General features: G+C 45.5%; 1 protein-coding gene across 2 annotated transcripts in view; it reads right to left on the bottom strand.

The window, feature by feature from the left end:
• The window catches only part of RNF222 (ring finger protein 222), a 30,264-nt gene extending 12,054 nt beyond the window's left edge, over positions 1 to 18,210 (bottom strand). Inside the window, exon 1 of one of the 2 annotated variants that reach the window (XM_073682491.1) lies at positions 18,006 to 18,210. The gene's annotated coding sequence lies outside the window, so the exon portion shown is untranslated. The remainder of the gene's footprint in view (positions 1 to 18,005) is intronic. The other variant, XM_073682492.1, reaches the window with a different exon arrangement.
• Positions 18,211 to 25,200: the final 6,990 nt, after the last annotated feature.

The raw sequence follows: 25,200 nt of genomic DNA, 5'->3' as shown, positions 1-25,200 counted from the left end.
TTCCCTATACCACACAATATAAATTATTGTCACATAAAGAAAAGCAGAATATTGGCTTTTTGGCTTTTTTGGCTTTGTATTCCTGCAACATCCAATTATCCTCATCCTCATTATAATGAGGAATTAATATTTAAGCAGTTTCCTGGTATTTTCTTTATACTAACACTCTTGACCCCACATTGCTTTGCTCAGAAAGAATGGAGCTCACATTCCTGGAGAAATAATGTACGTACAAACATGAAGTGGAAGCCACACTCTATTATATGTATGAAGCAAAAGCTGCCCAGGCGGAGGCCACTGACCCGTATCCGGGTAAATGTAATAATCTCCAGATCCTTGTCTAGTGTAGATGACCTGAACTGAGCTTACAGACAGGACGGAAGTATTTGGTTTACTCACGTATTACTGTGCCAGCTCCAGATTCCTGATGGGTTTAGCACTGTAACGCATCCCTATAGACGATATTACTGCTCGAAATACAAACAAAATATATAGCAAGTACCCATGATAAAAAATCTGGATATTTGTAAACCAACTTCTAAAAGTTTATAATTTTATCCAATTGGAAAATCCTTTAAAGTTTTTACAGGGATCCAAAGTCAAACGGATTGTGGAGTGGTCAGTTGTAGGATGACTTATAATTCAGTGCACAAATCTCTGCGTAAGTCTGCCTGCCAAGTGAAGCCTTCCTTTACCCCAAGCCACCCCAAAATGCAGGGTCCCTTTCACCCAGGATAAGGTTTCAGTTGTCTGCCCTAGCCTTGTAGGTAAATGTCCAAGCTGAAGGAAAGTGGCTCATTGGTTTCCTCCCCAGCGCCTGGGGAAAATAACATAGTGGTCCCACACCGCAGCTATACATTTGCTTATATTATAATAAGGGTCTTATTAAGCAAAGGCTTTTACCATGAACATATGGTCCCATAAGCCCATACAGTCATATTAAATGAGAGAAGGGGCATAAGGCACTTCCATCCTCACTTTTATCGAAAGGATTGAATAAGATCTAACTCTATGACTCCTAGTGGCTATTACCTAGGTTAGCACTAGCCTAAACATATATTGAGGCTTCCGATTAGGCAAAAAAGTAATTTCTTAAAGAGTCTTAAAGGGAGCAATGTCCTATGAGCAACGTACATTTTAATTACTGTATTTTTCGGACTATAAGACGCACCGGACCAAAAGACGCACCTAGGTTTTAGAGGAAGATAATAGAAAAAAAAATTTAAGCAAAAAATGTGGTCATGATGCCCTGTTAAGGGGGAGGGGGTCTGCTGCTGACACTGTTATAGGGGTAATGTCCCCTAATTCTGTTAATATCCCCCATCCTGGTATATATGGCCCCCTCCTTCCTGTTATACGTGGCCCTCATCCCCATCCTGATATGCATGGCACCACAATCCTCCATCCTGGTATGCATGGCCCCCTCATCCCTCTTCCTGGTATGTATGGCACCCTTCATCATGTTATGTATGGCCCCCTTACACCCATCCTGGTATGTATGGCACCTTCATCCCTCTATGTATGGCCTCCTCATCCTGGTATGTATGGCCCCCTTCATCCCTGTATGTATAGCCCCCCTCATCCTGGTATGCATGGCCCCCTTCATCCCTGTATGTTTAGCCCCCTTCATCCCTCTATGTATGGCCTCCTTCATCCTTGTATGCATGGCCCCCTTCATCCCTGTATGTATGGCCCCCCTCATGCCTCATCCATTTATGTATGCCCCCCCTCATGCCTCATCCCTGTATGCATGGCCTCCTCATCCTGGAATGCATGTCCCCCTTCATCCCTGTATGTATGACCCCCTCATCCTGGTATGCTTGGCACCTCCTGATCCCCGTCACGCTGCACAGAAAAAAAATAAACACTCATACTCACCTCCTCTCTCCTCCTCTCTCTCCTGTGTCACGCTCTGTGCCGGAATAGTCACTGCTCCCCACGCCGGGACTGCGTGCGTGGGGAGCAATGACCATTCATTCTCCCTAATAGACCACACACTTTAGCTGCAGCGCGGCTCCTGCTGCGCACGGCTGTCAGTGTGCCCGCTATTAGAGGCCATGAATATTCACCACACCCATGGGAGTGGTGAATATTCATGGCCTTTAAACATTGTCCACATGCGAACCCGCAAGAGAAATTGACATGCTGCGGATCTGAAAGACCACCCCACGCCGCATGTCAGTTTCCGCGGGTGAGCAGCAGGTGCCCAGAGACGCATAGTGGACATGGGATTTCTAGAAATCCCATCCACTATGCTGTAACATCTGGCCACTGCGGGTTTGACGCTGCATAACATGCAGCTTCAAACACGCAGCTGCTCCTGACCCGTGTGTACATACCCTTATGGGGGAGGGGGTCTGCTGCTGACACTGTTATAGGGGTAATATGCCCCAATTCTGTATCTATATCCCCCATCCTGATATATATATGCCCCCATCCTGGTACAGATGGCCCCCTCCTTCCTGTTATACGTGGTTCCCATCCCCATTCTGGTATACATTATCCTCCATCCTGGTATGCATGACACCCTCATCCCCATCCTGGTATGCATGGCACCCCCATCCTGGTATGCATGGCACACACATCCCCATCCTGGTATGCATGTTCCCCTCATCCTGCTATGCATGGCACTCCCATCCGGGTATGCATGGCACTCCCATCCTTGTATGCACGGCACCCCCATCCTGGTATGCATGGCACCCCCATCCTGGTATGCATGGCACCCCCATCCTGGTATGCATGGCACCTCCATCTTGGTATGTATAGCACCCCCATACTGGTATGCATGGCACCCCCATCCTGGTATGCACGGGACCCGATCCTGTTATGAATGGCACCCCCATCCCCATGCACACACAAAAATTAAACAATTCTAATCACTGTCCTTCCCTCTGCTCCAGCGCTGCGTCCTGCTCTGCTGCCAGCAGCTGATCTCACCGTGTGAGCAGTACATAACATCACTGCCATGCACCCTCACACGCTGAGATCAGCTGCCGGAATATTCACTGCTCCCCACGCTGGGACTATGGACGTGGGGAGCAGTGACGATTCATTCTCCTTAATAGCGCGCATAGTGTCAGCCACAGCCGTGGCTCCTGCAGCGGCTCGGCGATCACATGTGCCCGCTACTGCGCCCATGGGAGTGGGGAGTAGTGAATATCCATGCTCTTTAATAGCGGGCACACGTGATTGCCGAACCGCTGCAGGAGCGGCGGCTGCTGCTGACACTGTGTGCGCTATTAAGGAGAATGAATATTCACTACTCCCCACGCCCATGGACGTGGGGAGCAGTGAATATTAATTTTCTTTAGCAGCGGGCACAGTGTTGGCTGCAGAAGGCGGCTCCTGCCTCCTGTGCCCTGCTCCTTTGCCACTACTGCTCCCCCCACCACCCACAGCCTCAGCCACATTCGGACTATAAGACGCACCCCCCACTTTCCTCCAAAATTTTGGAGGAAAAAAGTGCATATAGTCCGAAAAGTATGGTAAGGTCAACAATTGGTTGTGTTTATAAAAATTGTTCCTGTGCCAAGATAATCTTCTAAATATGAATGTGCCCCTGCTATGTACTTATTTGTATCTAAGTACTATGTATCTTATTTGCTGTGCCTGACCATGCAGAAACATGATCACAGCTACTGGGAAAGAGAGGAAGCATAAGTCACTTATGATAAGTGAGTATACAGACGTCACAGCAGGGGCTCACAGCTGCTTCTTACTGAGGTAACACATTTCCCTGCCTGTTTTATCAAAGGAATGCGTGTCTCTGCCATGTCTCCAACCCTCTGAGCTCATCTTAAATCAAGACAATGACATACAAGCTCAGCGGCCGCTGGAGTTCTTATGTCACTGACTTGATTTTTGATGAGTACAGAGGGCTGGAGACAAGGCAGAAACACTCGCTCCTGTGATAAAATAGACAGGAAAATGTATTACCTCAGAAAAACAGCTGCAAGCCAGTACGTTGACATCTGCATAATAACTTATCATAAGTGACTTATACTTCATCTCCTGACGAGGAGCTGTAGTATGCGTCGAGCATGTTCCTGCATGGTCGGACACAGCAAATAAGACAGTGCATAGCAGGGGCACATTTATAAGATTGTATCAGCACAGGAACATTTTTTAACACATAGAACTGTGGATTGTATTATTATTACAAGGTCTACTAATTAAAACATACTTTATAAGATAAGATAAGATAAGATAAGATATACTTTATTTATCCCGGAGGAAATTGTGGTATCACAGCAGCAGAACACTAGTTATGGGCTAACTAGAGAATGAAAACTATGCAAAAGTCACTGATTTTGACCAGTATTTCCCTGTTATGACAGCCCAGTTTCTAAGAGCAAACACTGACTCTCTTTGTATGGTTTGGCACCATCTAAAAAAAATCTGAATAATACCACAAAAATCCTTTCAAGTTGTTTTCACTTGTGAGTATTGCCTTGAAGAATTTGCCAAAGCTGCACCTGAAATTACTGCAGATTAGAGTTTGGTACATTATATAACTACAGACTTTAAAGGGAGGCTCCAGTAGGAAAGTCCTCTAGACCCTTCATCATAATAAAGAATGAAAGACTGGTGAGCCCTGTTCACAGATTCTCAGCTGAAGTGCTTTCCCTAATGATTTAGTCTGTCCCAAATCCAGTCATATAAATGAAACTATACCTACCAGGCATAGGATATCAGTGGATATGCTATAAATGCTTTAGATGAGAATACCCATCTTTTAAGACTCTTGGCCAACTCTTCAAGTTGACTATTTGGAGGCGATATGGTTTGTGTCGGACACAGCTGTGCTCCTTTTTGATGCCCCTCTACACCCGTGGACATGGGCTCTCTTTCAAGGTGGAACATCACAGCATCAGGCACAGTAAACCTTCTGGAAACACTTATTTCTGGTGAGGATTATGGGGGGTTAGTTGGTGACCTGGATATTTGCCATCATCTCCGGAAGATCTCCCCTATTCTTTCTGGAGGCTCCTAGACATTCAGGGAGAGTTGACAAAGGAGAACCGAGGACAAGACCAGTACGCTAAACAAGGAATCAGGGGATGCCACTAGTGTGTGACACCTCTAGAGCTAACAAAATTACAGTAGAAGAACTGATCCTTGTTTGAGGACCAGTTAAAAGCAGTGATGGAAGAAGGGGCCATCTGCTCCCTCCTCCATCATTTGCCCTCTGCGTCTGACGTCTCACTGCAGTGGATTCGATGGTGTCACTACTTCGCTGAGCTGAGCAGTGAAGAGCTTCAGAACACACACTATGGAAACCAAAGCAGCAAGGGAATGTGGAAAGGTGAGTACTTATTTATGTTTTTCAATCGATGGGGACATTCTGTGGTCTGTTATGTTGTATGGAGGACTATGTAAGTCCCATTATACTGTATGGACTACTATGTGGGGCCCTTTATAGTGTATAGAAGGCTATGTGGGGCGCATTATACTGTATGGAAGGCTATGTTGGGCCCATTATACTGTATGGAGGGCTATTATAGTATATGGAAGGATATGTGGGGGCCATTTTACTACTTGGAGGGCTATGTGGGGGCCATTATAATATTTGGAGGGCTCTGTGGAGCCCATTATAATATTTGGAGGGTCTGTGTGGGGGCCATTATACTGTTTGCAGGTCTATGTGGGGGGCAATTATACTGGTTTCTGGTTTATGTGGTGGCCATGATAATGCTTGCAGGTCTATGTGGGGGGGCCACTATTCTGTTTGGAGGGCTAATGGGGGGCCATTATACAGTGTGTAGGGTTGTGTTGGGGCCATCATACTGTGTGGATGGGGGTGGGGGCCATTATACTGTATGCAGGGCTATGTAGTGGGGCATTATACTGTTTTCAGGTCTATGTGGGGGCCATTATTCTGTTTTGGATGGGTTTGCGGGGGTCATTATACTGTTTGGAGGACTATGTGGGGTCCACTATACTGTTTGCAGAGCTATGTGGGGTCCATCATACTGTGTGGAGGACTTTGGGGGGTGGACATTATGCTGTTTGGAGGGCTGTGTGGTGGCCATTATACTGTTTAAAGGGCTAGTGGCTGGCATTATACAGTGTGGAGAGTTGTGTTGGGGCCATCATACTGTGTGGGGGCCATTATACTGTATGGAGGCCCGTGACCATTGAAGAATTCACTCTGGGGGGGGGGGGTGAGAATTAGAACTATGTGGCCCCATGATTTAATCATCTCCCCATAGGGGGGACTTTGTGATTACGACTTGCTTTTACAATACATTAGACATAGACCATGGATGGGCAGAACAACAAATTTGTTTCTCAACAGAACTCCTTTAAGATTGAGGTGGACTATTATGTTTTTAGGCAAATTGAAAAAAAGTTATGTGAGTAGAAAGGCAGTATGGTCGTGGCTATGGATATCTTTAAAGGATTGTTTAAGATAAGATATTTTATTAATTGTCCATAAGCAATATAAACAGATTTGTAATTCACTTATATTAAAAATTCTATCCCTATCTAATGTAGTGTGTGCATCTTCTGTGGTCTGCTCATGTGTGGCGATTATACATAAATGATTGAGCAGAAGCAATCCTCGCTCCCTCAAATGATTGAGCAGAAGCGATCCTTGCTCCCTCTTCTGTTGTGCTTGGAGCTCCTGATTATCTCTGCCTATCAGACAGGTACTGAGTGCAGGAATGGGGATTGCACTCCTCACACTGAAATAAGGCAATATGCTGCACCATGGGGCTGTATAGCTGAGACAGAGTGGAGATAATGTGCTGCAAGAAGGAGATTGTATAAAGAGAGGGCTGAGAGGAGCAATGTACTGTAGAGACTAAGAAGAGCAATGTACAGTAGGAGAAGACTGAATATAGAGAGGGTTGAGAGGAATGATACACTGAAGGAAGAAGCTGTATACACAGAGGGTTGAGAGGGATGATACATTGAAGGAAGAAGCTGTATACAGAGAGGGTTGAGAGGTGCGATATATATTGCAGGAGGAGACTATATATGAAAGCTAAGAGGTGAGAGAGGGCTGAGAGGTGAGAGAGGGCTGAGAGGAACGATATACTGCAGGAAGAGGCTGTATACAGAGAGGCCTGAGAGAAGTGACATATTGCAGGAGGATGCTGTATGTAGTGGGGCAGAGAGGAGCAATTTACTGCAGGAAATGGCTGTATATAGGGAGGCCAAGAGGAGTGATATGCTGCGCTGCAGGATGGGGCTGTGTATTGAGGTGGATAAGAGGAGTGATGTGACGCAGGATGGGGGCTGTATAAAGAGAAGAGAGGAGTAATGTACACTGTGTGCAGAATTATTAGGCAAGTTGTATTTTAGAGTATTATTTTTATTATTGATCAACAACTATGTTCTCAATCAACCCAAAAGACTCATAAATATCCAAGCTTAATATTTTTGGAAGTTGGAGTGGATTTTTTTTTAGATTTGGCTATCTTAGCAGGATATCTGTTTGTGCAGGTAAATATTACTGTGCAGAATTATTAAGCAACTTAATAAAAACCAAATATAATCCCATCTCACTTGTTTATTTTCACCAGGTAAACCAATATCAGTGCACAAAATTTAGAAATAAACATTTCTGACATGCAAAAACCAAAACCAAAACAATTAGTGATCAATATAGCCACCTTTCTTTATGATGACACTCAACAGCCTTCCATCCATAGATTCTTGTCAGTTGCTTGATCTGTTTTCGATCAACATTGCGTGCAGCAGCCACTACAGCCTCCCAGACACTGTTTCCAGAGGTGTACTGTTTTCCCTCCCTGTAGATCTCACATTTTATGATGGACCACAGGTTCTCTATGGGGTTCAGATCAGGTGAACAAGGGGGCCATGTCATTATTTTTTCTTCTTTTAGACCTTTACTGTCCAGTCACGCTGTGGAGTAGTTGGATGCATGTGATGGAGCATTGTCCTGCATGAAAATCATGTTTTTCTTGAACGATACCGACTTCTTCCTGTACCACTGCTTGAAGAAATTGTCTTCCAGAAACTGGCAGCAGGTCTGGGAGTTGAGCTTCACTCCATCCTCAACCCGAAAAGGTCCCACAAGTTCATCTTTGATGACACCAGCCCATACCAGTACCCCACCTCCACCATGCTGGCGTCTGAGTCGGAGTGGAGCTCTCTGCCCTTTACTGATCCAGCCTCTGGCCCATCCATCTGGCCCATCAAGAGTTACTCTCATTTCATCAGTCCATAAAACCTTTGAAAAATCAGTCTTAAGATATTTCTTGGCCCATTCTTGACGTTTTATCTTATGTTTCTTGTTCAAAGGTGGTCGTTTTTCAGCCTTCCTTACCTTGGCCATGTCCCTGAGTATCGCACACCTTGTCCTTTTTGATACTCCAGTAACGTTGCAGCTCTGATATATGGCAAAACTGGTGGCGAATGGCATCTTGGCAGCTTCACGCTTGATTTTCCTTAATTCATGGGCAGTTATTTTGCGCCTTTTTTTGGCCAACATGCTTCTTGCGACCCTGTTGGTTATTTGCCATGAAACTCTTGATTGTTCGGTGATTACGCTTCAAAAGTTTGGAAATTTCAAGACTGCTGCATCCCTCTGCAAGACATCTCACAATTTTGGACTTTTCAGGGCCCGTCAAATCTCTCTTCTGACCCATTTTGCCAAAGGACATGTTGGAGATTTTTAGATTTTGACATGGATCTCAGAAAACTTCTTTAAGTTATCATCTTAGCCCCATTATATATGGAAGATCAGAATGAGAGGCACAACATGGTGCCCCTATTATAAAATGTGGACTGATTTAGAAAGAGCCATTAGTGTTGTTGAGACATCTCAATATCTATGGCCATAGCTGGAGAGTGAGACAGATGGTTAGAGTCAGTGGATAAAGTCAATAGAACATGGTGAGATATCTCCGTTACATCTTTGTTTTTGAGACATCACATTCACAGAGAGGCCACACTGTTGAATATTGCCCAAGATACCCAAGAGATTTCCACCTGGACCACTCAAGGCCATATCATCTGAGCCATATTCTTTTATATGGGAACAGAAGCTATCTGTCACTACTTTCGATAACCACTATGCCCTAAATAATAATGACGATTCGCCCCAATTGAGAACTTCTTTTAGTACAGTGCAGAGAGTATCTTGTTTTCAACAGTTCTCTGGTGTCAATAATGAACATCATCTTTAATGGGCAATGATTAATAGACCATCTTTCCTGTAGTAAGGAACTCATGAAAAGTGTTTTTTTCAAAGAAGACAACCTACTGAACCCGTAAGCCATTTCATTAATGGCATGGGTGGACTATGCAGATATCAAAAAATCACAGTCCAAGCATTAGTAAAATTGTTAAAACTTCTATAACCTCATTTTGGTACTGTCACAGAATAAACAGAGAGAGAGTCCTCAAGAGAGTTAAATAGTGGCACCGAAGAGACAGCATGGAGAGATGTCATAGACCGAAAGTAACAGGTACAGGCAAACAGACAATACTGGCTTATTTAGGAATTACCTCTTTTGATACTCCAATGTTCACACGTGCCATTTTTACAGCGCTTATTTTGCTGCATTTTTTGCTGTGGCAAAAACGCTGTGTTTTACAGTACCAGCAAAGTGAAAGAAATTTAAAAAATGTCATGCACCCGCTTGTTTTTTCCTTGCGTTTTTTTGAGTTTCTGGGCATTTTTTTAAATCTGCAACATGTCAATTCTTTCAGTATGTTTTGCACATATTCTAATGAATAGGAAAAAAATGTAAGTAAAAACGCAGCAAAAACTGTGTAGCATCGGCGTCTCTGCCTCCAGCCGGGCAGAGACGCCATTCCCCTCACCGCCGCGGTCCAGGTCCGGCGTCCTCCAGCTCCCCTGCTGCTGTGGCACACTCAGCGCGCAGCTTCCCGGGCTCTGTGCTTAGGGCGCGCTCCCTCCCTCTTAAAGGGGCAGCGCGCGCTGTCCTATAGAGTCCCCGGCCAATGGCCGGAGGACTTCCTCTATATTAGGCACCTCCTCCAATATGGAGGTGCCTGTGCAAGGTTGTTGTTCCGTGTGCTAAACACTTGCTCCAGCCCTCAGGTCCCGCTGCCTGTCAGTCCAGCCTGCCAGTCTTCTGTCAGTCCAGCCCGCCAGCCTGTCTAACAGTTCTGTTCTCCAGTCTGTCTACAGTTGTGCCCGCCAGCCTGGTTACCTGGAGCACCTGTCCGTAACCTGCCGTGTCCGCCAGCCTTCTTACCTGGAGCACCTGCCTGTTACCTGTCGTGCCCGCCAGCCAGCCTACCTGGAGCACCTGCCAGTTACCTACCGTGCCCGCCTGCTCATCTACCCGGAGCACCCGTCTGGCTATCTGCCGAACCAGCCTGCTTATCCACCCGGTCCACCCGTCAGCCTTCCTGCCGTGCTCATCCGCTGTACCGGTCAGTTCCTGCCATCTGACCCGTGGGAGTCACCTGCTCTCACACAAGGCCGGTCCCAGAGTGGCACCTGGTCCACCTGCCCAGTCCCTCCCTGGTTCACGGAGTCGATTGAGCCGCCGTGCGACCTTGGTCACGTCGTGTAGGCACTTAGTCACGCCCCTCTGGTCCCTCCTTGCACCGAAGCACAGAGGTTCCACCACCTGTACTCGTAACATTTTGCACAGGCCATGGAACCCGGTGGCCCCCAGGCTCCTTCACTCTCTGACCTGTACCTGGAGGTCTCACGACAGAGATCCCAACAGGAGACTATCCTGTACTATCTGCGGACTGTCAACTCCCGCCTGTCCACCCCATCTGTGTCCGTCTCTAGCCGAGCGGTACCCGCTCCGGAGGGACTACATCCTACTGGCGCTATGGCACATGGCTCTGGACCCCGGCTCTCTGCGCCTCCACGTTTTGGTGGTGACCCCGTCTTATCTCGGGGCTTCTTAAATCAGTGCACGCTGCACTTTGAACTCCTGGCACTTCAGTTCCCCTCCGACAGGGCCAAGGTGGTGTTTATCATGTCCCACCTCACCGGGGAGGCATTGGCATGGCTAAACCCTCTGTTGGAAAGAGGGGATCCCCTGGTGTCCGATCTTCCGGCTTTCCTTGCTGCCTTCTGGAAGGTCTTCGATGAGCCCGGACGAAAATCTTCTACTGCCTCCTCACTTCTCTGTCTCCGCCAAGGGAGTCTCTAAGTGGGCCAGTATGCCATACAGTTCCGAACCCTCGCATCTGAGCTTGCCTGGAACAACGAGGCCCTGGTGTCCACCTTCTGTGAGGGTCTTTCTGGACAGATCAAGGATGAGCTAGCCGGTCGTGACATCCCTTCCACCCTGGACGACCTGGTCATTAGCTACCCGGATGGACATCCGTTTTCTGGAACGTGCTAAGGAGACTACCCGGGAGAGAAGATTTCCACGTCTCGCTGTATTCCAAAAGCCAGCCTCGCAACCAGCAATTCCCCGGGCATGTTCGCCTGAGCCCATGCAAATTGACCAAACCAGGATGGTCAAGTCTCACCAGGAGACGAGCTGAGCCGAGGGGAGTTGCTTCTACTGTGGCAGTAAAGAGCATCTGATCCGTTCCTGCCCGGTGAGGCCGGGAAACTCCAGTGTCTAGAACCGCTCGGAGAGGTCGTCCTAGGCAAGAGTAAATCCTCTCTGTCCTTGACTCTGTTTGTTTCTATTTCCAGTGGTGAGACCCGCTTCTTCGAGATTGCTCATCTGGATTCTGGAGTCGCTGGGAATCTCATTCAACAGGCTGCTGTGGAGCGGTTTCAGATTCCTACTGTACGCCAGGCTGAACAGTTGGAGGTTGCCTCCGTGGATAGGAGGCTTCCTCTGGAGACCATCTTACTCGTCACAGAGCCTGTAACCCTTCAGGTGGGAATGCTGCACTCGGAGAAGATCTCCTTTCATGTGCTGTCCGGTCTCTCTCACCCCCTCTTGCTTGGTCTACCCTGGTTACAAAGACATGAGCCCATACTGAATTGGAGATCTGGTGAAGTGCTCTGTTGGGGTCAGGAATGCATTGAGTCCTGTCTGGTTCCGGTTCATCCAGCTCGACCCCCGTCTAATCCGGCTAATCTACCTGGTCTGTCGGCACCCTACTGGTCCTATGCGGACATCTTTGACAAAAAGGAAGTAGAGACACTATCACCTCATAGGCCGTATGATTGCCCCATCGACCTGGTACCTGGTGCTTCTCCTCCCCGCGGGCATATCTACCCCTTGTCGCTGGCTGATACCCGGGCCATGTCTGAGTACATAGAGGAGAATCTTGCTAGGGGATTTATCCAGAAATCCACCTCTCCGGCTGGTGCAGGATTCTTCTTCGTCAAGAAGAAATACGGCTCCCTACGTCCCTGTATCAATTACAGGGGTCTTAACCAGATTACCATCAAAAATAAGTACCCCCTGCCTCTCATCTCGGAGCTGTTCGACCTCCTTAAAGGTGCGAAGATCTTCACTAAGCTCGATCTTCATGGGGCGTATAATTTGATCCGGATGCGCCAGGGAGACAAGTGGAAGACGGCATTCAACAACCGGGATGGTCACTACGAGTACCGCGTGATGCCCTTTGGTCTCTGTAATGCTCCAGCCGTCTTCCAGGAGCTGGTTAATGACATCTTCCATGATCTTCTGTATTCTTGTGTAGTGGTATAACTGGACGATATCTTGGTCTTCTCTCCAGATCTGCCCTCACACCGGAGGGATGTTCATCAGGTTCTGCTAAGGCTCCGGCAGAATCGCCTATACACTAAGTTCGAGAAATGCCTCTTTGAGCAGACCTCTCTACCGTTCCTGGACTATATTATCTCTGAGACTAGTCTGCGGATGGATCCCGAGAAGGTCTCTTCTGTCTTAAAGTGGCCCCGTCTGGAGGGGTTGAAGGCGATTCAGCAATTCCTGGGCTTCGCAAATTATTACCTCCTCTTCATTCCTCATTTCTCCTCCCGGACTGCTCCCATCTCCGCGCTCACCCATAAAGGAGCAAGTCCCAGGGAATGGACTTCCGAATCAGAAGAGGCCTTCGTCTCCCTAAAATAAGCCTTCTCTTCTGCCCCTGTGCTATACTGTCCGGATTGCAACAAGCAGTTATTCCTGGAGGTTGATGCATCCTCCTCCGGAGTCGGAGCGGTGCTCACCCAGAAGTCCTCGTCCGGGAGAATGGTAACTTGCGGCTTCTTCTCCAAGCTCTTCTCCTCGTCTGAGTGCAATTAATCCATAGGAGATCGTGAGCTGCTGGCCATCAAATTAGCGCTGGAGGAGTGGCGCTACTTGCTGGAAGGGGCTCTGCACCCGGTGGTCATCTACACTGACCACAAAAACCTTGCATATTTGCAGAACGCCCAAAGATTAAATCTACTCCAGGCCAGGTGGTCTCTTTTCTTTGCCCGATTCTGCTTCACTCTGCATTACCGCCTGGCAGACAAGAGCTTTAAAGCTGACGCTCTATCCCGCTCAGTCCTGTGTGCCGAACAGGAGGAGGAACCTCTACATATCATCGACCCCTCCAAAGTAATGACTGTGGCCCTATTTGACCTGTCTCATCTTCCATCCGGTAAGACCTTTGTAGCGGTTCCGGATCGTAAGAAGGTTCTACTCTGGGGTCATTCATCCAAACTGGCCGGTCATGCTGGCCAGAAGAAGACCTTTTTGCTCATCGCCCGACATTACTAGTGGCCTTCCCTGCACAAGGATGTTGCGGACTTCGTTGCGGCTTGTTCCTCCTGTGCCCATAACAAGGTTCCCAGGCACCTTCCATCCGGCTGTCTTCTTCCTCTTCCCATGCCTTCCGCTCCGTGGCAACACACTGCAATGGACTTTATTACGGATCTCCCTGTTTCTGCCGGTTGTACTCTTATTTGGGTGGTCGCTGACCACTTTTCTAAAATGGCCCACTTCATCCCTCTGCCTGGTCTTCCGTCTGCATTTGTGCTGGCTAAGGACTTCATTCATCACATTTTTCGTCTCCACGGCCTACCCCTCCACATTGTGTCTGATCGCGGGGTTCAGTTCACTACACGCTTCTGGAGCGCTACGTGTAAACTGCTGGATGTCTCCTTGGATTTCTCCTCTGCTTATCATCTTCAGTCCATTGGTCAAGTGTAACATATCAACCAGGTTCTTACCAGCTTTCTTCGGCATTTTGTCAACGCTCATCATAACGATTGGGTTGAGCTCCTGCCCTGGGCCGAGTTCTCCTATAATAACCATGAAAGCGAGTCCTCTTCCAAATCCCCGTTCTTTGTGGTCTACGGTCAACACCCCCGGATTCCATTTCCCGTCTCCTCTTCAGTGGACAATCCTGCCGCAGAGTCTCTGGTCAGCGAATTTTCAGCCATTTGGGAAGACACTAGATCTGCACTTCTTCAGTCCTCCGAACAGATGAGGAAACATGCTGATAAGAGACGCCTGGATCCGCCTCAATTCCGTCCGGGAGACAAGGTCTGGCTTTCCTCCAAATATGTTCGTCTCAAGATACCTTCCTATAAGTTGGGTCCGCGGTTCATCGGTCCGTTTGAGGTTCTGAACCAAATCAATCCCGTGACTTACAAGCTGAAACTCTCGGTCACCTTACGGATTCCCAACTCCTTTCATGTATCCCTCCTCAAACCTGTTGTCCTTAATTCTTTCTCTGACAATCCAGGTACCGCTCCAGTTCCAGTCTCTGCTGAGGACGTCTTTGAGGTAGAAAACATTTTGGCCACCAAGAGGGTAAGAGGAAAGACTTTTTTTCTTGTGGATTGGAAGGGGTTTGGCCCTGAGGAGAGGTCTTGGGAACCCAGGGAGAACATTCATGCCCCTCATCTTCTTAAAAAAATTCTTGCGGGCCTGAAGAAGAGGGGGCGTAAAGGGGGGGTACTGTAGCATCGGCATCTCTGCCTCCAGCCGGGCAGAGACGCCGTTCCTCTCACCGCCGCGGTCCAGGTCCGGCGTCCTCCCGCTCCCCTGCTGCTGTGGCACGCTCTGCGCGCAGCTTCCCGGGCTCTGTGCTTAGGGCGCGCGCGCGTGCACTCCCTCCCTCTTAAAGGGACCGCGTGTGCCGTCCTACAGGAGGTGCCTGTGCAAGGTTGTTGTTCCACTAGCTCCAGCCCTCAGGTCCTGCTGCTTGTCAGTCCTGCCTGCCAGTCTTCTGTCAGTCCAGTCCGCCAGCCTGTCTAACAGTTCTGTTCTCTAGTCTGTCTACAGTTGTGCCCGCCAGCCTGCTTACCTGAAGCACCTGTCCGTAACCTGCTGTGTCCACCAGCCTGCTTACCTGGAGCACCTGCCTGTTACCTGTCATGCCCGCCAGCCAGCCTACCTGGAGCACCTGCCAGTTACCTGCCGTGCCCGCCTGCTCATCTACCCGGAGCACACGTCTGGCTATCTGCCGAACCAGCCTGCTTATCTACCCGGTCCACCCATCAGCCCTCCTGCCGTGCTCATCCGCTGTATCGGTCAGTTCCTGCCATCTGACCCGTGGGAGTCACCTGCTCTCATACAAGGTCGGTCCCAAAGTGGCACCTGGTCCACCTGCCCGGTCCCACCCTGGTTCACGGAGTCGATTGAGCCACCGTGCGACCTTGATCAGGCCGTGTAGGCACTTAGTCAAGCCCCTCTGGTCCCTCCTTGCACCGAAGCACAGAGGTTCCACCACCTGGACTCGTAACAAACTGCAGCGTTTTTCCTGCCAACATTCAGGAAAAAAATGCTGCAAAGACTCCTCATGTGAACAAACCCTGGGTGTTCAGACAGTCATAATTGTGGAGAGAGTAGAGTGACATATGTTGTGTCATGTAATAACTCCTAATGTACGTGTCTAGCAAATGCCACATGATTAGGCAACGTTCCAGAACCATTCATCAAGTATTGAGCCAAAACACTAATTTTCTATTGAATCATCACTTCAAAAATAATTGCGGCCATGTGCCCAAAACTCCACGTACAATAATAGTATCAGAAAACTAGAGCGTAATGTTAACCCGAACCTAAAAGGGAATTACGATGTGAGGAACATGGATGAAGTTCTGCTGGTAGGACATCAGAGAAGTCTCAGGTTCTCCTTCTTTGATGGTGGCCGTTAATACGATATAAATAAAGGATAATATTAATAACAACAACAACAACTGAGTAACAATGTGCACCTCATGATAACAGTGGAAGTATTATAAACATCACAGTATAAAAGATATCTACAGGAAAAGGCTCCTAACAATTCACAATGGTACAATCGTTAATCCTGAACCTCTTTATTAACCTCTCCCAAGGACAATTTAGCAGTAAGCTGAGAGTCAACCTAAATTAACATCACAAAGCTGGCTGGTTTCGGTCTTCTAGAGGAGGAACACACGTTATTTGATCAAGGATAATAAAGAAAATCTCAGTTACTGAGTTAAACAGATGGATGTCGGACAAATGATGGTTCAGAAAATCGGCCGATGACTCTCTCTGTCTCCCGACTCCTTTATAGACAGGAGAGCTCACTCTGTGGGACAGGAGCCAGACTCCTCTGGTGGTGGCTTATCTCAAGAAGAACACAAAGATTGAAGTATGAAATTGGACATGTTGAATCCTTATCTCCCTTGATATAAAGTTGGGCAAACCCATCGATATTGGTGGGTTCGTCCAACATTAATCTAATGTGTACAGGGATCTTACTTCTGTACCGCCCATACTAGAGGTTCCCCATTGGAAATTCAAAGGGCCAGATCATTCTTTCCCTCAGCATCATCTGTTGGGGAGAGTCAGGAGGTCTCATGCACATTTGCCGATCATGCAGATATAGGCGGGTTCTACTGTCTTTCATCTAATGTATGTGGCAGCCTTATAGATGCCCATACAATTTCTTTAGGTGTTAAACCAACTCTGTCTCGGCTGATAGATATTCCACCCACCTACAGCTGCACACACATGTGCTAAAGGAATAAGCTACTGCCATATATCGCTGGTGGTGGTTCATCTTCCCCGGGAACAAAAGGATTGTGCATTGAAACTAAACATGCCCAAGCCTTCTCTCCCCCGACATCATCTGAGAATTGGGAGACCACCATATACAGAGCTGGCTGGGTTCATGCTTTGCTCTAATGTATATGGGCAACTTAAAGGTGGCCTGATGTCAGTGAAGCACATGTCTATGTCCATGAGCCACCTACAAACTTAAGTAAATGGACATACTCAACTTCTGTAGTACCTAAAGTTTGGTGGTCAATTGATTTTTAGTTGCTCCTTGGAGCCACTTTAAAGATGCTATAAGAAAACTGTATATCCTTCCCAACATAATGTCTTTTACATCAGCAAAGCATAGATGAATTTTATAGCAGCCTGTATTCTGACAAGTAACCATCAGTCCCATTTGAGGAGAACAACAGAATAAAGACTGCTATAAAAAGTATTTATTGGATATTGTGGCATAATAGCAAAATGTTAGCTAAAGTCTCTAAATGCAAGAGATATACTGTAGCTTCAAATAAAAATAATGAATTATTAATTGAATTACAATTATTTAATAATAGTAATACTATTAAAAACTGCAGTAATAATAATATTAAAATTATTGCATGTATTATTTAAGTTATTATATTTTATTAATAATCGCAATAATAATAACAAAACTAATAAAAATATCATTCTGATTATTCAGAATTATTACAAATCTATTATTACTAGACTTTATTGCTATGTTAATTAAAGATAAAATATTTATACAATTTTGTTAGAGTAAATTATATTGACTAAATGTATAATTAAAAAAAAAGCAATAACAATTATATCACTTGTAATCAATTATACTAAAACGTAATTGTATATATATATATATAGTTTTCTTTATATTAAAATGATAATAAAATATCATTCCTAAATGTGAAATAATAACTACAACAATGTGACGTAAACTGGTAATATAAACTATTATCATGAATAACCGTAATGATAAATGTTTGCAGAAAAATATATCAATAAAAGAATAATAAAAATAATCAAAAAACGTAAGTAAAAAAATAAATTTTACATATTCATGATGGTAAACAAAAGCCAGAGCCTAGTAAAATAAAAATATCATAATTAATGAAATACATAATAAACATAGGCACGTACTATACATCATGAAATGTGGTATACAGCACCCGAGCGCTTACTCCGCTGTCACACTATAGGACCACGTGGAGATCTGTCTGAGCTTCATCTGATGAACTCTTTTCCAGTCCTGAGATTTTTGTCAGTCCTCGCACTCCGCCTCACTGCTGGATTACAGGGGTGCGGCCTGTATTGTCGGCCCACAGGATCCTCCTCAGACACATGTGAAGTACTCAGCTGTGGAGTACAATAGTTATACACGGGGGAATCACAAGTTGATGCCTTACAAGTTCTCAGGGAATCTGAAAAATTGTACATTCCTAAAAAATATCAGGTGAGGAATATGAGACAATAGTACAAAAACACATATCATTAACAAGAAATCAGGGTGTGATTTCACAGGGTGCATTACCTGCGTAGGGGTATCGATATTTTCCTGGTACCCGAGGCTTGTAATCATTATGAATAATAAATTGAATAGCATAACAGTTTTATTTAGATATTGTCTAGCAGTATTATGTATGAGGCTGTTATTTGGTCACAATATATTGGTATTATTTCAGCACTATATGGTGGCCTTATGGAGCACTGTACAGTATATTATTCTTACCGTGTATTGTGATGGTGGCGGTGGCAGCAGTGTATTGCAGTTTTAGTTATGAAATAAATAATACCGCTATACAATGCTTATAATAAAAGGGCCATTCAGGATTTTTTAAGAGACTCCAAAATGCAATGTAATAAAAAAATCAAATTACAGGTTCACATGGTAAATTGCTCAAAGCGATTACTTGTCTGCATTGTTGACGTGCCAATTAGCTGCAGCCAATCACGGGTCATTGGAGTGTTGGAACGTGACCACTGATGCCAGCCTGGACAACGTCACTGCAGGACTGCTATCCAAGGGACCCCATTCACAGAAACATTTGGCTCACCTGAGCGTTGTGTTCTCTGTCACAGAGTCGCTGCCAGACTCCTCTGACATCTTACTGGGTAACAAAAAGGTTGTCCGTATCCTTCTCTTGCATGTCAAATTCTTATTCCCAAAATTGTATGAAGCCGGGGCATCTCCGCATGTTCCTTCCACTTGTGGAAGATACATAAGTGTAGGTGGTGAACGTAGCAAGAAGAGTCCTTCAAAGGCCAGGTCCAAGCGAGCATATAAAAAAATTGTCAGTTTCATCCAGAAAACTTGGATGTTCTCCCAAGCATTCCTCTGTTCTCCACCATAAAGCCGTCGCCAACCGTCTCTGGCGGTGGGTTATCTCTGGGAAAAAAAAAAACAATTGGCAGTCTGAAATCAGACATGCTCAATTAACATCTCCCCCGGAAATCAATTTTCCAATGCGGCCATACACATTAGACTGACAGCCAATCTTTTCGATATCTACAAGTGTGGCCAACATTAGTCTAGTGTGTTTGGGGGGGCTTTATTGCACCGCATACTCCAAGTTAACTCAGTGAAACAATGTCCACTTTCTTGTGGCTCATTAGGGTGATTTCCACTCCCAGGTGACTAGTTCGAATAGTATTTACTCACTGGTGCATCAATAATTCTGCCACCCACTCCTGGGTGAACCACTGTAGCTGTGTCCACATTTTCATGGCTCAATGGGATGATGTCTACTGTGAGGCGACTCACTGGAACATCGTCTACTCTCTGGTTCCTCTAAAATTATGACTTCATCCCACTAAAACTGTCTCAATGAGATGATGTCTACTTTCTGGTGGAGATGGTGCCCTCTCTGAGAGACCCAATGACACAGTGTATGCACCGGTCTCGGCTTCAGGTCCGGGCTCTGTTCCCTTCCACTTTGGCCCTTTGCTTTACTGCACGCCGGGTTTCACAAGTTGTCCGGGATACTCCAGTGGCATCATCCAGTGACACCTATTGACTACAGGTGAACCACTAAATGCCCACCGATCAGCAACTTGTTTGTTGATCTCCAGTTGTTTAACCATTTAACAATGAGAACCATTCAAGTCCAGCACTCGTCCGTGAGTAGGTGTATGGAACGTACTCAGGAGCTGCCATTCCTGGCAGATGATGACTGTGTCATTCAGCTTTTATTTGCCTCTAACAGCCACACATGGATCTGAGCTCTGCGCTCTGGTGTTAACTTGTTAAATGCCGCTGTCTCTGACAGCGGCATTTACAGCGTGTAGCCTGGTGACATGCAATCCTAAACACTCATTGCTTCCCCCATTGGCGCAGGGCACCAACAGAATGCCATGGCAGCGGGGAGTTCTGCTGAAGACCCCCGTACCTTCCATGAAATGCATAGCTTGTAGCTGAGCTTTGTATTGTATTGAAGTATATAGTATAAGTGATACAATAATTGCAGGTTTAAGTCCCCTAAGAAGACTAAAAAGTTAAGTAAAGAGTGAAAAAAATATATTTCAAACATTAAAATAAAAACCATAAAAATTTGAATCGATCAGTAAAAACATAAAGAGAAAAAAACACTGAAACATCAGAATAGGTTTTTTTGGTCATTGCAACTTTGCAAAATATGGAATAAGAATCAATTAAAACATTACACGTATCCCAAAATGGCACAACAGCATGCCCTCACACATCTTCAAAAATAAACACCCCCCAAAGAGTTGCAGAATTGCACTTAGGCTATGTGTGCACATTCAGGATTTGATTGCAGAAATCTCAGCAGCGTTTCTGCATCTCCTGCAGGAAAAACGCTGCAGAAAAAACAAGCGTTTAGCTGCAATTTTGATGCATTTTTGATGTGTGTTTTGATGCTTTTTTGTACATCTGCTTTTTGGAGCTAAATAAAGATATTTGAAAAAAGAAATGTGGGACATTGCTTCAACCCTTGGATTACCATCAGACCTCGGGTGAGTATATTGCTTAATTTAAATGATTAAAAAATATGTCTCTTGTATTTCAAATAAAGTGTTTTACTCTGTGTGTGTGTTTATTTAGCTCTTTACTTTACTTTAATTAGGTTTAGAATGAAAGGATCTGATTGACACCTTGTCATCACTAAACAAAAGGACTAGGTGTCAGCTAAACCCAATCTCATTAGCATTCCCATTCATGTCATTTCTGGGGCAGCTGAGAGCAACTATTTTTAGCCTAGGAAGGTGCCATTAGGCAAACGTGTTCCCTGGCTATTAATAACAGCTTATAGCTGTTTCGTTGGCCGCTACATCCCCACAATCAGAAACCAGCAGCGCTTTGGACGCAGCGTATTTTTGCTGCGTCCAAAACGCTGTATTCTAATGCCGCACATTTGTTGTCAATACATGCGGATCCACCGCATTAATGACATTTCAATCGGTCAAAATCTGCAGCAGAGACTAGCGTCTCCGCTACAGAAATTGAAGTGCTGCTGGTAAGTTTGGGTACGTGGCCTCGGTCAGGAGCCACTGAGGGTTTGAAGCTACGTGTTTGAAGCTGCGTGTTTATGCAGCGTCAAACCCACAGCGGCCAGATATTACAGTATAGTGGATGGTATTTCTAGAAATCCCATGTCCACTCTGCGTGCATCTGAGGCTGTGGATCACCCGCGGACACTGACATACCGCACATCTTTCAAGACTACAGCATGTCAAATTCTCTTGTGGAGTCGCTAGTCTCCGCAACAGAAATTTGACCACTAGAATGTATTGAATGCGATAAATCCGCATGGTTCAGTGAACACATGTGGATTTACCTGCGTTCAACAGAATGCAATGTTTTGGACGCAGCAAAAATATGGTGTGTCCAAAGCGCTGCTATGTCCGGATCGTGGGCACATAGCCTAAAATTTAAAAAAAAATGGTGTGGGCTCCCGAAAATTTTTAGAACCAGCAGAGGGAAAGCTGACCTCTGGGAGCTGATATTAGTAGCCGGGGAAGGGGCCATTAGCCAAAAATGTTCCCTGGCTATTAATAACAGCCCACAGCTGTTTGCTTAGCCTTTACTGACTAGATTACAGGGGGATCCCAGAAAAAAATTGACGTATGGTCCCCCTATAAAATCTAACCAGAAAAGGCTAAACAGACAGCTGCAGGCTGATATTAATAGCCAGGGAAGGGGCCATGGATACTAGCCCCCTCCAAGGCTAATATTATCACCTCTCAGCAGGCCCAGAAACGGCGCATGCATAAGATGCGCCGAATCTGGCTCTTAACCTCCGCTCTTCCCACTGCCGTGTAGCAGTGGCGAGTGGGGTAATAGGGTGGGGTTCACGTCAGCCTTGTATTGGTGGCTGACATGAAGCCCAGGTTAGTAATGGTGAGTCGTCTATAAGACGCCCCCATTACTAACCCCGTAGTATAGGTTTTCTACGGTTATTCAATAAAGTCACAGCCAGAATAAAGTCTTTTAGTGAAATAAAATAACACACGGTTTTAATCATTTATTTTTTGTTCTCCTAATCCCAGAATCCCTCGTCTCCTGTAAAAAAAAACAAAATAAAAAACAACCATATCCCTCACCTGTCCACCATCATGACGTAATCCAGAGTGTCCCATGGCGATCTGGGTCACTTCTACAGAAGTCACACCAGCAGTCACTGTTGTGACTGCTGTAGAAGACAGCCCTGTACACTGACAAGAGTGTAATCACTCCTGTCAGTGTACATCACTGTGCTGCAAGCTGAGTTCACCTGAGTTCATCAATATGGATATAAAGAAACAGTCGGCACTCCGTAGTCCTTGTTAGTAATTGGTGGTGCACATGGAGAAATAGATTGCAAGCAAAGTAGAAAGATCCCGGCACTCACGTGTATACGATCACTTCATTTATTCCACATGTAGGAAAACTACAACAAAACGTTTCAGCCCCTTGAAGGCTTTTGTCAATTGACTGATTGATCGGATACACGTGAGTGCCGGGATCTTTCTACTTCACCTGAGTTCATCAACTGAAGATCAGCTGATCAGCCCCTGTGACCTCATTTACTGCATCAGTGCTGCATGGGAACATTCCCACACAGCACTGGTGCCGTAAAGAAAGGTCCCAGAGCTTGTCAGCTGATCTCCAGCTGGTGATCTCAGTCCCGGCCGCACAGAGATGTACACTGCCGGGAGCGTGCGTGCTCCCGTCAGTGTACCGCCGGCTGCCGGATGATCGGGTCGCCATTGGACCCGACAGCGGACAGGTGAGAATAAGTTTTTTTTTTATTTTAATGTAGATTTTTTTTTTTTCTTTACACAGTCGCCACACAGACGCCGGCTCGGCTGAATAGTCTTCTTCCCCGGCCCAGGTACCATTCTTTGTGCGTTTTTGCGCTGCAGAAACACTACAAAGAATGGACATGCTGCAGATTTTAACGCAATGACAATCCTGAGCGGAAAATTCCGTATCATGTGCACAGCACATCAGGATTGTCATTGTGTTAGCTGGTAGACAGATTAAAAAAAAACGCCACAAAAACGCATCAAAATCGCACAGTGTGCACAAAGTCTTATAACAATTTCACAACAATTCAAGTTTTTCCCATCTTTCAATATAGTGCATGGTAAAATGAATGGTGCCATTCAAAAGTACAACTCATCCTGCAAAAAAACAATGCTTCATGCAGCTCTGTTGGTGAATAAATGAAAAAGTTATAGATCTTGGAAGAAGGCCATGAAAAATCAAAAGCACAAAAGTGAAAAAAGACCCTGTCCTTAACCCCTTTAAAACCCAAGGTGGTTTGCACGTTAATGACCAGGCCATTTTTTTACAATTCTGACCACTGTCACTTTATGAGGTAATTACTCTGGAACACTTCAACGGATCCCCCTGATTCTGAGACTGTTTTTTCGTGACATATTGTACTTCATGATTGTGGTAAAAATTTCTTCGATATCACTTGCGTTTATTTGTGAAAAAAACAGAAATTTGGCGAAAATTTTGAAAGTGTTGCAATTTTCAAAATTTGAATTTTTATGCCCTTAAATCAGAGAGATATGTCACACAAAATAGTTAATAAACGACATTTCCCACATGTCTACTTTACATCAGCACAATTTTGGAACCAAAATAAGCTATAAGGGTTAAAAGTTGACAATTTTTCCAACAAAATTTACAAAACCATTTTTTTAGGGACCACATCACATTTGAAGTCACTTTGAGGGGTCTTTATGACAGAAAATACCCAAAAGTGACACCATTCTAAAAACTGCACCCCTCAAGGTGCTCAAAACCACATTCAAGAAGTTTATTAACCCTTCAGGTGCTTCACAGGAATTTTTGGAATGAGGAAGAAAAAAATGAACATTTAACTTTTTTCACAAAAATATTACTTTAGATCCAATTTTTTTTATTTTTGCAGGGGTAACAGGAAAAAATAGACCCCAAAATTTGTTGTGCACTTTCCCCTGGGCACGCAGATACCCCATATGTGGGGAAAAAACACTGTTTGGGCGCACGGCAGGGTTCGGAAGGGAAGGAGCGCCATTTGACTTTTTGAATGTAAAATTTGCTTGAATAATTAGCGGACGCCATGTTGCATTTGGAGAGCCCCTGATGTGCCTAAACAGTGGAAAACCCCCACAAGTGACACAATTTTGGAAACTAGACCCCTCAGGGAACTTATATAGATGTGTGGTGAGCACCTTGAACCCCCAGGTGCTTCACAGAAGTTTATAATATTGAGCCGTAAAAATAAAATTTTCACATTTTTCCCACAAAAATGTTTTTCAGCCCCCACTTTTGCATTTTCATAAGGGTAACAGGAGAAATTGCGCCATGCAGATTGTTGTGCAATTTCTCCTGAGTAAGCAGATACCCCATATGTGGGGGAAAACCACTGCTTGGGCGCACGGCAGGGCTTGGAAGGGAAGGAGTGCCGTTTGACTTTTTGATTGTAAAATTTGGTTGCATAATTAGCGGACGCCATGATGCGTTTGGAGAGCCCCTGATGTGCCTAAACAGTGGAAACCACCAACAAGTGAAGTGACATCATTTTGGAAACTAGACCCCTCAAGGATTTTATCAAGGGGTATAGTGAACATTTTGAACCCAGAGGTACGACACAGAATATGATAACATTAGGTCATCATATTGAATAAGTTGTCATTAGTCTTGAGCACAAGTGCTCGCTACTTGAGTTTGCATCGGGTGCTCGGGTATGCACCATGTATCGCGTGTGCTCGAGTGACATGCTTGAGACCCCGCCCGCATGTTTCATGGTTATTAGACACCCAATGGCAGGCAATCCCCGCAAGGTTTTCTTGGTTCGAAGCATGTCACTCGAGCACCCGCGATACTCAATGCATACCCGAG

The sequence above is a fragment of the Phyllobates terribilis genome, unplaced genomic scaffold (assembly GCF_046119375.1).
Source record: "Phyllobates terribilis strain yellow unplaced genomic scaffold, ASM4611937v1 Scaffold_5__5_contigs__length_657084704, whole genome shotgun sequence".
Classification (NCBI taxonomy): Eukaryota; Metazoa; Chordata; class Amphibia; order Anura; family Dendrobatidae; genus Phyllobates; species Phyllobates terribilis.
This window is presented reverse-complemented; position numbering and strand designations above follow the sequence as displayed.